This window comes from Lissotriton helveticus, chromosome 8 (genome assembly GCF_964261635.1).
Source record: "Lissotriton helveticus chromosome 8, aLisHel1.1, whole genome shotgun sequence".
Classification (NCBI taxonomy): Eukaryota; Metazoa; Chordata; class Amphibia; order Caudata; family Salamandridae; genus Lissotriton; species Lissotriton helveticus.
The window spans coordinates 1,705,436,639-1,705,451,270 of record NC_136069.1 but is presented as its reverse complement, the minus strand read 5'-3'; the positions used below and the strand labels follow the sequence as shown (position 1 = coordinate 1,705,451,270).

Here is a 14,632-nt window from a genome sequence, read left to right as displayed (position 1 = left end):
GCGAATCAAAAGGAGGGTAAAGAGAGATGCTCTGGGGTAGAGACAAACACAGCCAATCAAAGGAGGGGTAAGGAGGTGATGCTCCAGGGGAGAGACAAACACACTAAATCAAAGGGATGGTAAAGAGGCGATGATCCAGGGAAGAGACTGACACAGCCAATAAAAGGGAGAGTAACGAGGTGATACTCCTGGCGACAGACAAACACAGCCAATCAAAGGGAGACAAACACAGCCAATCAAAGGGAGGGTTAAGATGCAATGATCCAGGGGAGAGACAAACACAACCAGTCACAGGAAGGGTAAAGAGGCGATACTCTGGGGAGAGACAAATGCAGAAAATCAAAGGAATGGCAAAAGGTGATGCTCCAGGGGTGAGACAAACACAGCCAATCAAAGGAAGACAAACACAGCCAATCAAAGAAAGATAGAACAGCCAATCAAAAGAATGGCAAAGAGGCAATGCTCCAGGGGAGAGAAAAAATCGCCACTTAAAGGAAGATAAACACAGCTTCCCAAATGGATGGTAAAGAGTCGATGCTCCAGGGGAAAGACAAATGCAGCCAATCAAAGGAAGACAAACACAGCCAATCAAAGGAAGAAAAAAAAGACAATCAAAAGGATGGTAAAGAGGCGAGGCTCTAGAGGAGACAAAAAACAGCCACTTAAAGGAAGATAAACACAGCTTCTCAAAAGGAGGGGAAAGAGTTGATGCTCCAGGGGAGAGACAAACGCAGCCAACCACAGGAAGACAAACACAGCCAATCAAAAGGAGGGTAAAGAGGCAATTCTCCATATAGAGACGATGCTCCAGGGCAGTGGACCGGGTCCGAATTTTAGGGATTTTAACCCATTCCAAGATGGCCGCAGAATACACACCGCGTCACGCAGCGTGATGGGCGAAGCCACGTCCCCCGACTACTTCCGGATCCGTGTCTGAATCTCCGGAGTGAATCGTCGGAAGCGCCGGAGGGACGCGGCATCAGTAAGGTGGAATGTGTGTGGAGGAATGAATGAAGAGAGTGTGGAGTATGATACAGGGGCGCATGCATCTAGGTACCGACCATTGGGCTGAAGCTGACGCCCGTCTTTGAAGGTACCTGGGACAGCATTACAAATAATACTTCACAGCAATGATTTGGTTAAGGTTGCTGCCCGTCCCCGGGTAAACATACAGTGATGGGGCAGCGCTGTGGTTGAGGAGGTTGTTACACCACGATGTGTGGTTTGACTACACTTTGGTACAACTGGGTGATGCATGGGTGTGAAGTGCTCAGAATCAGTCAGTAGACTGCAGAGGGCTATAGATGTAATTTCAGACGCTTCCTGCATCATTCCATTGTCGTATTGATTCCATCTAGGTGGCTCGACATACTCCGAGCCCTTGGAGGACACGTGATCACGTGACACGGGGTCCGTTTGCATGATTGCTGGTACGTGATGACCGGGCGATCATAAGGTAAATAACCGTCCATGATAAATTTAATGTGTGGTTTTAATTTGTTGTGATGTGCCTTGAATAGAAACCTTCGGCTGAAGGATAGTACACTGCAGTACTTTCACTGCTGCGCTCTGTTTTTTATTTTTATATTTACACAGTTCCTTAATTAATAAGGTGTGAAGACTGAGAATAGAGAACCCCATCTTTGCCTTGAGGAAGTTGCTGAAAATGGAGCAACGAAACATGTCGGCTCTAAATAAACAATGATGGTATATTATTAACCATTTTTTAATTGGGAGGATATGCAGCACTAGAAATACAGCTAGCAAACCCCACCTAAATGTTATCCTTTTTTTGTCGAACCGATTCTTGTGGTTCATTTTCTATGGGGTCATGGTATATTTATACATAGTTTCACAATAAGTGTTGGTATTTGTTCACTGTTGGTTTACATGTCACTATTCTCATGTGTGCACATTTGAATGTCTTTGTGTACTTTCTTCTTTCGTTTTTCTTCACAAAGAGAGAGTGACCGATGATGAGAAGTGAGTATACCGGTGATTGTTAGCCGGGAACCCCCTTGGGTGATTCGACCGTGAGGCACTCTCTCTGCTCTCACTTAAATTTTTTGGTTGCAGTGAGTAGTGGCCTGTGTTTATGTTTACTTTTATTCTTGTTTACAAGTTTATGCATCTTGACCTGGGCAATAGTGTTATTTTACACATTCAGGGTATCTAGACTGATGATGATATATCAGACCCCTCCTATTGGTCTATTATTTTGATGCTTTTTGACTAGGTAGGGCTCTATTTGATTGACAGTGACAAACACAGCCAATCAAAAGGATGGTTAGAAGGCAATGCTCTGGCAAATTAACAAACTTAGCAAATCAAAAGGAGGATAAAGAGGCAATTCTCTAAGAGGATGACCAATTTAGCCAATCAAAAGAATGGCAGAAAGCTGATGCTCCATGGAAAGGACAAACACAAGAAGAGGAAGGAAAGACATTAAATAAGATGCAAGCAACTGAGAGTGGCAATAAAGTAAAGCAGTGGTAAGCAATGTGTTGTAAGTCTGCTATAATGTCTTGATAAACCCACAATAGGTCCTTCATAGACAGCTGGCACTGTCCGATGGGCAAGACCTACAAATTAGGGTTTTTGTGTCTCCAGTGTTCAAAAGTTGTTTTTAATTCTTATAGAACATTTTATCCATTATCCTGCCAAAGATCACGTTTTTCTAGTTTCCAAAAAGAAGTTCTTCGTTTTTGGGAGCATTTGGTACATTATACTACCAAAGATCTCCAACAAATGTTTCTCTTGAATACAGGTAAAGCTATGCTTTTTTTATTAGGCATTACGCTGTTAACATACAAGTCAATTGGCGTGTAACTGTAGGGAAGTATCTCTTTGACATGGTTAGCCACCACTTATTGCCTGATGTCTGATGTGATTTTGAACTGTAAGTACACTGGGTAATGTTATGTTATGTTATTTTAATTTATTTCGTTCACGCATCATCCCAGAAGGGATATCTTGGAGGTGCATGTATCACGGTAACAGAGGGAGAATACTACTTTTGGAATTGGGTAGTCTTGAGCCATTTCCTGAATTGGGGGTGGTCTTCACAGATTCGCATTTGGAGCAGAAACGTATTCCAATAGAAAGGGGCAAGAGAAGAAAATGACCTGCCTCCTGACCGGGACTTTCTGCGCCTAGGGACCAAAGCTCTGTCACAAGATTTTAATTGTCAGGGGGAGAGTAGCGAGAGATCTTAGACGATAGATATAAAGCTTTGTAGGTTAAGCAGCAGATCTTAAAGATAATTCTGTCACCAGTAGCCAATGTAAAGCATATAGGAGAGGGGAGGATGCCCTTCCAGAATGGACATTCCAAATGAGACGTGGCACGGTGTTGAATCTCACCTGAAGTTTAGATAGTAAGGTCTCATTTGCTGAGACCAGGAGAGCATTGCCGTAGTGCAGACGGCTGATAACCAATGCCTGAACTAAGGTTTTCCTTGCTGTGCATGGTAGTAGAGGAAAAGCGCTTTTTAGCAGATGCATCATGTGTACGCATGAGCCTGTGGTTGCCACCAGAACTTGTTCTTTCATAGTTAGAGATTGATCCAATTAGATTTCCAGATTCTTTACTACTAATTTGGGTGAGGGCGCCATACCAAGCTCTGGGGGCCACCTGTCAAGTGTCCAAAGTTGTTGGGCGTTCCCAAACCGCATAATCTCAGTTTTTGCATCGTTTAGCTGGAGGGAATCTTCCATCATCCAGCCAGTGATTGCATTCATACTGGCAGAAAAAGAATATTACGTTTTAGCCATATTTTTGTATAACGAGATTAATAGCGGAGTATTGTCTGTGTATGATAAAATATTGAAGCGGAAGGTTCTGAAAATGTCCCTAGTAACCAGGTTACCAGTGCCAGATCTCTTTCCAAAAACTGAACCACAACAGGCACAATTTCAGGTACCCATGTAAGCCCTACGGTGTGGGTATTGAAGAGGTTCCTCTGGGGCTGCAGCACTGGCTGTGCCACCTCAGAGACCACTCACCACGGCTATGCTCTCTGCCATGACAGGGCGTGTGTCTTGTGCAGAGAAATCTGAAGAGTCGACATGGCACACGGCCCTGTGTGTCACGCGATCCACCCACTGTGTAAGATATAGGTAAGTCACCTCTACTGCAAGCCTTTAGCCCTAAGGCCGGGTGCACTGTATCCTATGTGTGGGTATATCCGCATGAGCAGATATGCCGCTAGAATGTCCAGTCTACTCTGGAATGTTGTAAGTGCATGTGGAAGCCATAAAAAGTACATGGTGGCTTAACTAATTCCTAAGCTGTTTGGTACCAAACATCTTGTCTTAACAAATCCTCACTGATGACAGTGTGGGCTTTATTATTAAATTCACAAAGGAGACCCTTTTTTGAGGGTCCCCTGAAAACCTGCCAAGCACTGGCATGGTTCCTGACTTGTTTTTGTCAGCCTGCCACTACCAGACATGTTTTTGACCTCACGGGGTTAGAGCCAGCACTCTCAGAGGACGAGGACAAACCCTGTTCTAGGTGAAGGTGCTTCACACTTCCTCCTGGACAGGATGGCCTTCTTGGGTGGGAAGCTTCGAAGGCGAAGGCACCTTTGAAATCCAGCCCAGGAACCTCCAGATACTGGGGGAACCAAGCACCCTTTCCTGCTCCACTTTGGCAGGAGGAAAGGTAGGCAAATTAGTAAGATTAGGATGAGTGTCCCCACTTTGCCTCCACAACCCCTAGGGCGGGGCAGGCGATGTGAACCCCGCTCTTGAAATTCCACCATCTTGGGATGGTGGGAAAATATCCTATCAGGGCTAGGGTAGTGCCACTTCCCTTAGGAAGTGGTCACTAGAGGCTGTGGACACCCTAAAGGTAGGCAGTCCATTTGCTACTACCTGTCCCCAAGTATAACTCCCCTAAATTCAGTATTTAGATGCCACCCCTAGACCTGAACATCATATTCAACAGACAAGAGAAGACCAGGACAAACAAGACCGACTGCACGAGAAATTAGGCCCTACTGCAGAAAGAAAAAGACGCCAAACCCTGCCTGCTACTTGCAGGACTCAACAATGGATGCTGATGTGTTGTCCTGGAACCATAGAGGATGCCAAGTACCCTAGAGCAACCCCAACCTTCAAGAAATGACAGCAAAGCTGACATGGAGTGAAGGTATCACTTCTCTGCACACCTCAGGCACTGATCCTGTGAAGTCTGGTTTGTCGACTTGCTGCTGACTGTCGACCTCAATGCAGCACAGAAGCAGAAGAAGGTACACCAGCTCTGGAGGGTCATATTTATCTCCCCACCAAGTTTGGAGACACCAGGACCTACGGGCCATGGCATACTAATACCTGGGGTACCATACCTGCACAGCAAACACCAAGAGAAGAGTCCGCTCTGGACTCCCGAAACACCAGAAGTAAGCACCTGTGGAGGGACATCAAGACATGTGAGACTACATTCCTGATGGCCCGGCTGTCCCGAGATAACCTCCCCAAGTTGCCTGCTGTTGACCGCGAGGACCTCAAGATGCACGAAGCCTGGCTGAACTTGTCGCTCTTCACCTGGCCCCACCGACCACAGCACCAACCAACCAGCCATGCTCCCAAGGTTGCTAGGCCCTTCCAACCTCCTCCCTCTAAGGAGAACTGCTGGACTTGCCTGAATGTCCCTCTGTGCAGTGTATTTTCAAGTGGCCTCCTTCGTCTTTGCGCATCAGCTTTCAAGACCTCAACACTCTACTCCCAGACGATCCGGGATGCTCCCGAACTTCTCCTGCTGGGAATTTGGACCTGGGCCTGACATCAACCTAAAACAAAATGGTGAACTTCATGAAAGCATCACCTGAATTTCTATATATTTTCCTGCATTTTCCCCATTGATTCCTATGGTGCGTAATAGCATATAGAAGTGATATATTTATTGAACTTTGCAAAATCGTATCTCCGAAAGTACTTAACTTAGAACTGTGTACTTTGTCTTAAAAATTATATTAAAAGCGATAGCATTTTTACAAATTGGCCTCGTATTTATTCTTGAGTGAGTGTCTCATTTATTGCATCTGTGAGTACAACAAGAGCCTAACACATCCTTCTGATAAGCCTAACCGCTCGCCCACACTACAATAAAAAGAGAGTTGGTATTATCTGTTGGTTCCTCTGACTACCCATTGGGGATTCCCCGGACTCTCTACATAGAATACTTCATTTTAGTAGTAGTTTTTAATTTTGAATAAAAGTGCACAGTAAATAATAAAGTTGATATTGAGTTAAATGCAACTTTGTTCAATTTTAGATTCACATGATCGCATTGTGGGATGTGATTCACTTATTCACCTCACTCTTTACACACCACCTTATTTTGTTTTTTTGGTTTTGGACACTATTATTATTCTTTAAGGCAAGATGGCTACCTATGGTGATAAAAGTTGGCACAGCTGGTGAGGACCAACCAGCGAGATCAATTGGTGGTGGGAGACAACCATTACAACGCGGAATTAACAACGCAATACCTTTACAATGCAGTCATCACAACGCAAGTCGTTACAACGACTTGCGCTGGATGGCGCTATATACTAAGGAATAGTATGATTTACTATTCCAACACCTTCCCAACTGTTACGTGGGCTGGAGTTGGAATAGTAAATTATACTATTCCTAAGTCCAGCACCTCTAGCGCAAGTCGTTGTAACAACTTGCGTTTTGATGACCGCATCGTAAAGGTATCGCGGTGTAAAGACCGTGTTGCAATGACATCCATCCATTGGTGGTGCGCACGTGAGGGGTCATCTTGCCATTTTTTTAATGTGATGCTTACGTTGTATGCACCATTCACAGCAATCCTCCTGTATGTTGGTCAGGGGTAAAAATGTGGTAACTGCCATCTGTAAAAATGTCTGTTTTTTTAAAAATTGAATGCAAAAAGCGGGAGGTTACAACCTCATAACAGTAAAGAGAGGCTTATATGGGAACTAAAGATTGTGAATCCCGACCTCCACTTATTTTGTATAGCCTGAAGAGAGGTGCCTTTGCAGACTCGGTCTTTTTGTATTTATACTGGGAAAATTAGGTAGTCAGGAGGCGTACACTCCTCTAAGGATGCCCACAACTCTAGGTTTGACCAGCTGGAATGTACAGCCAAAGATGGCCTATGCATCTTGGATTTACCTCAAAATAATGGGTTCTGGGTAGTTTGATGACATACAACCACCATTCTGTGGTCACCTCAGGGGGCAAATTTTCCGCAGGGTCAACAGTCCCCTGGCCACTGACCTTCACACCCTCAAACGGCCTCTAAATCCAGGATTTAAGGAGCCTACACCAGAACCGCACATCCGCTCTCAAGAACAAGGAAAAAGAAGAGACAAGAGTGTCTGCACTGTCAGGACTCCATAAAGAGAGATGCGAAGTACTGCACCTGTGGCTGACTCTTTGCAAAGGCCGGACAACGACTCATCCAGGACCAGAGGGCCGGTTCCAAAAGGAAGGTGAACCCATCTGCAGCCCAAGTGCTTCACCAGAACTCCCTAGTGCTAGAGGTACTCATCCTCTGCAGTCGGCAGACACAACCCACACTTCCAAGTTCCAAGAAGTACCTTCTGCCGGGCTCCGTCATGGAACAGCCTGAAGGTAACTGGTCAGAAGCATTCAAGGAAGAGTAGTGCTGAAACTCACAAACTTTCTGCATCCTACCTCGTTCCTGGGACCGCTGGAAGACCCTTAATCTCGTCATGAATTTTGCTTATCAATGTCTCCTTAGTCCAAGAAATGTTCCTGAAATTCTCAAATCAGGACAAGTTTCGCCCATCCTCAAAAAAACGACAGCTGACCCCACGGACCTAAATAACTACCAACCAGTTTCCAACATCCCAACTCTAGCTAAACTCCTAAAAAATGTGTTCTCAGCCAGTTAGACAACCACATCACCAATTTCCACCTGCTCAATAAATTCCAATCTGACTTCCGGGCACGGCATAGTACTGAATCGGCTATGACCCACATAGTAGATGACGGACTAAGAATCCCAGACCAAAACGAAACCTGCCTACTTATCCTGCTTGACTTATCTACGACCTTTGACACCGTCAAACATGATAATCTTCTAGATCTCTTGCAGTACATAATGGGCTTATCAGGGTCAGTACTAAATTGGTTTACCTATTTCCTCCCGAATAGATCCCAAAGGTTCAAGGTCAACCAATCTCTCTGTCCACGACCGTCCCAGTCACATTAGGAGTCCCGCAGGGCTCCTCCCTCTCACCTACACTGTTTAACCTATTCACGGAGCCGCGCAATGAGATTCTCGACTCATCAAATATTCACTTTCACATGTACGCAGACGACACGCAACTATACTTAAAGATAAATTCTCCGGATGACATCAAATCTCTCAATCTAACTTTACAAAAGACTCAGTCATGGTTGACTGAAAACCACCTCAAACTAAACGCCCTCAAAACTGAATTCTTACTAATCACCCCACCTAACCAACCAGCCACCATACAGGAATGGCTTAAACAACTTACAGCGCTCAATTGCCAACCTCTTCTAATCGATGCAGCAAAATCACTGGGAGTAACTCTGGACAGTGACCTAAACAGGCAAAAACATATCAGTGCCGCAGCAAAAGGAGCAAACTTTCAGATGAGCACTCTGAGAAAATTAAAACCCTTCCTCCCAGTGAATGACTTCAGGCCGGCAGTCCGAGCACGAGTAATTCCCAGATTAGGATATGGTAGAGCAACTCTCTGTGGACACCCAAGATCTACAACAGCCCCCCTAAGAGTATCTCTCAACTCAGCGGCCAGGCTCATAACAGGCTCCAAAACAAATAGCCACATCTCCCCGGACTTCAAAGCGCTCAATTGGCTACCCTTCGAAGCAAGAATTCAATTAAAAACCACCTGCATGACGCATAAAGCCGTACATCACAACACCCTGCGGTATCCGGCAGAAACTGGAGCTTTCGTGTGGAAACAGATCATCCAGGAGCGCCAGCAACCTTCTTCTAAAGCCTCAAAGATTTGCCAAGAAGAAAACCTATAACCCCTGGCGCCTTCTCTGGATTTGCTCCAAGGATCTTGAAGGCGCTACCCCCAGAAACGAGACTTAACCCCTCAACTGCCTCCTTCAGAAAAAAGTCAAATCTCTTCTCGTGACGAAATTCACTTGAACATTGTATCGGACTCTGGGAACCACCAGCCAGAGACAAGACATTATTTGGAAATACTCTGTTCCTTTTGTACATTGTCTCTTTTGTTTAATTACCTCACTTGTAAAGCGCTCTGATACCCGCAAGGGTCATGTTTGCGCTATATAAAACCTTCAAAATAATAAATACAAATAACTGATACAACATGTGAGGTCATTAGCAGGGCGTGGCCGGCGCGAGGTATAGTTACTATAACTGGTGGGTTTCAGTGGGTTTGTTTGTTTAATGCTGTAGGTTTTAACTGACATTTTCACCTAACTATAACATCTCTTTGTTTTTTAAGCTTTCCCGCTCCTCTGAAGGACGAGGCCTGCTTTAGAAATGCAAACCCAGCCATGGTGGTCTGTGTCCCTCGCAGGCCGCCGTCCCTGTATTCCGAGCCAGCCTCAGGGGGTTGTAAATTGGGTCCCGGACAATCAATATTCATGGGGCTCGTGGTTCTGCAGTCTCCTGTCACTCAACATGTTTTTAACTGACCTATTCATATAAAGGTCAGTTTGGAAAATGACACACCGGTTGCAAGATTTCAGTGCCGGATTTGTAACCAATGTTTACATCGAATGCAAAGAAGCTGAGAGGGATATAAAAAAACATGGGGGTGAGGGGGGGGGGGTCAAGGCTAGAACCTTCGATGGATTAAAACGATTAAAAGAAGAAATGTAACATGGCGTCGACACTGGGCTTCTCTCCAGAGAATGTTCATCTGTGCTAGGAAGGTCCCGGAAGAACCCGCATGAGAGGGACAGGTTACAAAGCACACGCGGGTGAGCAGCGGCCGAGGATCACACGCGGCGTCAGGTAAGACGCGGCACTTCTAATGCAACAGGAACACTTGAATAAATAAGGAAACCCTGAACTAACAATGGGGATTAGTCAGTGATGCTGGGAAGTGTAACTCTTGCTTCACCTGGCCCTGGGTGACGTCACTCAGGCACTGCCTCTGGACAGGCGTCACCCACACTGCAGGGTGTGTCACCCAAGGGTGTATAAAAGCCATCGGGGCTCAGCTGCCGGGCTCACTCCCGCCGACTCCAGAAGCATGAAGGTCGCCGGCTCCCTGCTCCTGCTCCTCGCTCTGCTCGCCCTCTGGGCCGGGGACGTGTTCTCAGCGCCACCAGGTAAGAGCCCGAACCAAGGTGACCTTTGAGGTCCGGGGGTGTTTGCTGGCAGCTCGAGAGGCCCCAGACTGCAGGGGCAGCTGCATTCAAGGCACAGGAACATACATGAACACCGGGGACAAGTGCTGGGAAACAGCGAGGGGCAGGGAGGGGTATTTCATTGAATTAGGGCTTCATAAAGCGCTGCTGTCCCTCCCAAGGGAGCCCCTTGGCGCTAGGCGGTATACAACGTCAGAGGAAGTACTTTTGAGTAAAGCAGAGGCGAGGGCTCTGGGGGCCTTTGAGGGTTCGTCCAGGGCTTTAAGAGGGCCGGGTCTCACCGGGTCTGAGCACCGGCAGTTTTTTAAAGGGGGCCTCGAAACGGGTCTCTGTCGGGCTCCGTTTTGTGCCCTGGCACAGACTGACTGCAGTGGCAGCGGCACAACGATGTGCGCTGCTCACACTGCTCTTCTCACTAATGGAGAGGTTACAGCATGACGTCATGACAGGTGACCCCCCAGGTTTTTCATCCCATTTAAAGCCCTGGGTTCTTCACTTGAGAGAGTGGCAGATAGGGCCAGGGGCCGAAAAAAAGCCATGCCTTCAGCTGTTTCCCGAAAAGGGGGTTCTAGGAACGTGTGCCTCAGTCTCGCGGGGAACTTGTTCCAGGCCATGGCCACAAAACGTAAAGATTTGAATCCTTTAGGCTGGACGCTTGAATAGAGGAGGTTTAACAATTCCGCCGCAGTTCTGGTGAATTAATGAGTGGGCAGGGTTAGGACGGCCCCCGGCCGTCCACCGCACACGTCCAATCTTTGAGTTTCTATATTTATTCATGTAGTTTTGCACGAATTTGAAAGATTATTGTATACTGTGTTGTTAATGGATTTTACTATGACTCTCTTATTTGTAAACCCCACTGTGACGTCAGGCGGCCGGGGCCGTCCGACGCATGGAGACAGGGCCGGTCCTAGCCATGGGCGGTATGGGCAGCTGCCCAGGGCCTCACATCTTCCCTTTCGCCCGGGGCCTCAGAAGGCCTAGGACCGGCACTGCATGGAGAGGGTTAAGGAGATTCTCAATGAAGCCGCAGACGGGAAACAGTCGGAGCACCGCAGTCTTAACCACACGTGTTCCATCTCCGCAAGCTAAACCGCAGTGCGCCGTCTAGCTGCTGGAGAAGGAAGCAGGGAGACCGCGCAGGAAGAGATCCACAGTGAGGTAAGTGGGCCTGGGCTGTAGTTTGGGTCGGCACTAGTTTTCAGGGCTGGGAGGTCGGAGTAGTTTCAGGGCTGGAGGGGGCCGGGGGTAATTCATATTCAAAATTACCCATCCACGCATATCACTCTGATTCAAATATACCCGTTCCCCATACCCTTTCACATTTAGACCCACCCTACACTATCAAATAAGCCCTGTCATATTCAAACCAACTTATTCACTATTATGCATGCCCCATCACATTCACACATACACGTTCATACATCACGTGCCGCTTTGCATTCACATATACTGTTTCACTTTCACATTTACCCTTTCCCACTCACACATCATCTTTCCCATTTACACATTTCATTCGCGTTCACATATACCCCTTCACATTCACATTTACCCTTTCCCACTCACACATCATCTTTCCCATTTACACATTTCATTCGCGTTCACATATACCCCTTCACATTCACATTTACCCTTTCCCACTCACACATCATCTTTCCCATTTACACATTTCATTCATGTTCACATATACCCCTTCACATTCACATTTACCCTTTCCCACTCACACATCACCTTTCCCATTTACACATTTCATTCACGTTCACATATACCCCTTCACATTCACATTTACCCTTTCCCACTCACACATCACCTTTCCCATTTACACATTTCATTCACGTTCACATATACCCCTTCACATTCACATTTACCCTTTCCCACTCACACATCATCTTTCCCATTTACACATTTCATTCATGTTCACATACACCCCTTCACATTCACATTTACCCTTTCCCACTCACACATCATCTTTCCCATTTACACATTTCATTCATGTTCACATATACCCCTTCACATTCACATTTACCCTTTCCCACTCACACATCACCTTTCCCATTTACACATTTCATTCACGTTCACATATACCCCTTCACATTCAAACATTTCCTTTCTCATTCACACAGAGTGCGCGTTCAGTAGTGTGTGAACTCGAGTTTCCCTACTTTATTTTTCCTTGCAATATTATATAGCGCGAACTCGACAACATGGCATGAGCACAATTTACATTACAGAAGAGTACATTCATTTGTGGTAGGCACGGGGAGACAAAGCGATTTGCCTGGAATCACAGGATGTTGAGCTGATGCCGAGATTCGAACGTAGCTCCCCAGCTCTAAAGTTCGCAATTCTAGAACTTGTGGCGGGAGGTGTGTCTAAACGTAAATGTCACCCCAGGGGAAGGATCTAAATTCGCCATGGATGGTATAGCCAGTTTGGGAACAACAAGTCTAGGTTTAGGAGAAATGGAACTCAGTACTTTAGTTACAATCAAGGAACCATCGGTAGCCCCTATTTCCATTAATATCTTGTCATGTAACATAGCAGAATTAAAAAAAAACCTTGTTAACCCCGATTGGAATGATTTCATTAACACTTTTCATATTTGTATGTTCCAAGAAAACTGGTGCCTGTCCCCGCAATACAAAAATGGGTACTCAACCTTTTTTTTTCCTGCAGTCACAGTGGGGAAAGGTCGCCCGTCTGGTGGCCTGCTCATTTGGGTAAAGGTGAATTTGAATTGTGTTGTTACCACCCATAAAATTGATTCTAATGATATTCTGCATATCTCCCTAAAGAGCCAGCCTGGGGGTATCACTTCTGAACTGTTTTGTGTTTATGCTAGAGGCCTTCAAGCCGGAATAGTTTCGCCAATAATAGAGTTGCTAGATAGGAGGTTATCAGATCTTCCACCTAGATCCAAAATACTAGAAGGGGGGGACTTTAATTGTACCTTTGAACCCCTGGACGACAAAGAAGTATTGGGTTTTAACGCAGATCCAAAATACTAGTAGGGGGGGACTTTAATTGTACCTTTGTACCCCTGGACGACGAAGAAGTATTGGGTTTTAACGCAGAGGATTGGAGACAGACTATACCTCCCCTAGTGCTTGCACCAATTAAGAAATGGACAGCCAGAGCAATCCAGTTGAATGCACTGGCTTTAGAACACAACCTACGGGCTCTTAATGGACGGACTTCTTCAGATCGTGATGGGGCAATGACCTATAATAGGTTAGGCTGCCCATCTCGAATTGATTATAACCTTCTGGACACACAATCATGGTCAGACTTAGTTGACATGGATGTTAGGCAATCTTCAGATAGTGATCATAATCCATTATGTATGGAAATTCACTGGGCAAATGGGATCAGCATAAGTGGAAATCCAGAGATGATTACTAAAGAGGTTTTTCCCACTAATTGTAATCTGAAATTAAAATGGAATGTGATCAAGTGCGAAGAGGAGAAACTTAATAGTATCAAAGAGCTAGTTTTAGCTGAAACCCGCAGTCTTGCAGCCGTGTCCCTAGTAACACCTAATCCTCCCGGACTTAACCTGCCAGCCTCCTATAAAAATCTAACAGACAAATTAGGTGAATTTTTCTGCAAGAGGTCCCAGGGGATTTCTACGCTAAATCAAGAATCCCTTAAGAGCAACCCCTGGTACACCGCAAATTGTAGGAAAAAAAGGAAAGCTATCTCCCTAGCTATAAAAAGTAAGGATCCCCTAGCAGTGCGATTAGCCAGACAGGAGTACCGCAGAAGTATAATATCAGCTAAGAAAGACTGGGAGGAGGAGCACTGGCAGCAGCTCAAGGCCGCAGCCTGTGGGAAACACTCTATTATTTTCTGGAAATTGATTAATGCTCTTGATAGAAGGGGGGTAGAGCCAATTTTAAATCATATTACTGAACAACAATGGTACTCCCATTTTTTAAACTTATATTATGAGGATAGTGCTAAAGGTCAAACAACATCTCCAGTTATTGAACTCCAAGGCAAGCCCTGCATGAAGATAGGTACCAAGGAAGAGCCGTTTTCCCAGCGAGAAGTTCAGGATGCCATTTCAAAAATACTACCAGGGAAGGCGGCTGGTCCAGATGGCTTACCGGGGGACCTGCTACTGCACGATCCCAAACTATGGGCAGACTTCATAGCATGCTTAATGAACTTAATCCAGCACGGTCATCCTGTCCCCGAATCCTGGAAGGGTGCGGATGCTATCACCATATATAAGAAAGGTGATAGAGAGGTCCCTGCCAACTACAGACCAATAAGTT

The 14,632-nt window shown here is 45.8% G+C and overlaps 1 long non-coding RNA gene across 3 annotated transcripts in view; it reads left to right on the top strand.

The window, feature by feature from the left end:
• The window catches only part of LOC144773648 (uncharacterized), a 207,661-nt gene that overhangs the window by 99,956 nt on the left and 93,073 nt on the right, over positions 1–14,632 (top strand). Inside the window, exon 1 of one of the 3 annotated variants that reach the window (XR_013600042.1) lies at positions 10,042–10,313. The exons of 1 other annotated variant lie outside the window; for it this stretch is intronic. This is a non-coding gene — a long non-coding RNA (uncharacterized LOC144773648). Of the gene's footprint in view, positions 1–10,041; positions 10,314–14,632 lie in introns of those variants that run through there. One more of the 3 variants, XR_013600041.1, reaches the window with a different exon arrangement.